We start from the raw sequence: 879 nt of genomic DNA on the forward strand, positions 1-879 counted from the left end.
TTTCACATTTATGTTATTTATTTAAAAAAATCGTTATTAGTTCATTAGTGGAGTTATTGTTGGTTATTAGTTATTTTATATGTTTGCAGCCGAGAATGCTTTAATTTAGGCAAATTTCTCATACCATGACTTTTTCAGATATTCTGTTGTTGTGCATTAGGGAGGCCAGATTTGAGTATGCGGTGAGATTCAGGAATTTTTATTTCGACAACATCCTGATATCCGTATTTGTGGAGAAATGATATCTAGAGACAGACACATTTCACCTACCGTAGAGCGAGTGTACTATCACACTCCAGAATGTGATATATCATCTTGAGTTGCATACAGATGAAGACCCAGTTGATGGTTGCCTGCAAAATTTCTAGATGCACCATCATAGACCGACATGGAATTTATTAGTAAAACCATTGAGAGCCATGCCACCATAGCAGCCAGAAGGCAGGAAGGATAACTTTTCGATAAAGATGATGTGCCAAGACAAAGAATGCAATAAATTCTTGAGGTCACTCCACCACCACTGCCTCCTCTTTTTCCTCCCTCACTACCTGGAGTCACTCAGCCATGGGTACCAACATATGTGTCTTCCTCTACGGTGGGCTACAGTTACTAGAATCATCACAATCTAAGACACAATATGCTACGCCACTTTCAGTGGACTATCGTCCGATGATAAATCCACAATACTCACAGCAGTCATTTGGGTATTCACAATACTATTAGTATCCACCACAACAACAGCTATATTCACCACTTTCGTCGCATCTACAGACTACAGGATCATCTATTACAGTCTTATGTCCATCTCCACCACCACAATCTCAGAGGCCTACTGCCAAATTCGACCACCGACATGCGACATAGCTAGTCGTTTGCATT

The sequence above is a fragment of the Arachis ipaensis genome, chromosome B08 (assembly GCF_000816755.2).
Source record: "Arachis ipaensis cultivar K30076 chromosome B08, Araip1.1, whole genome shotgun sequence".
In the NCBI taxonomy this organism is placed as follows: domain Eukaryota; kingdom Viridiplantae; phylum Streptophyta; class Magnoliopsida; order Fabales; family Fabaceae; genus Arachis; species Arachis ipaensis.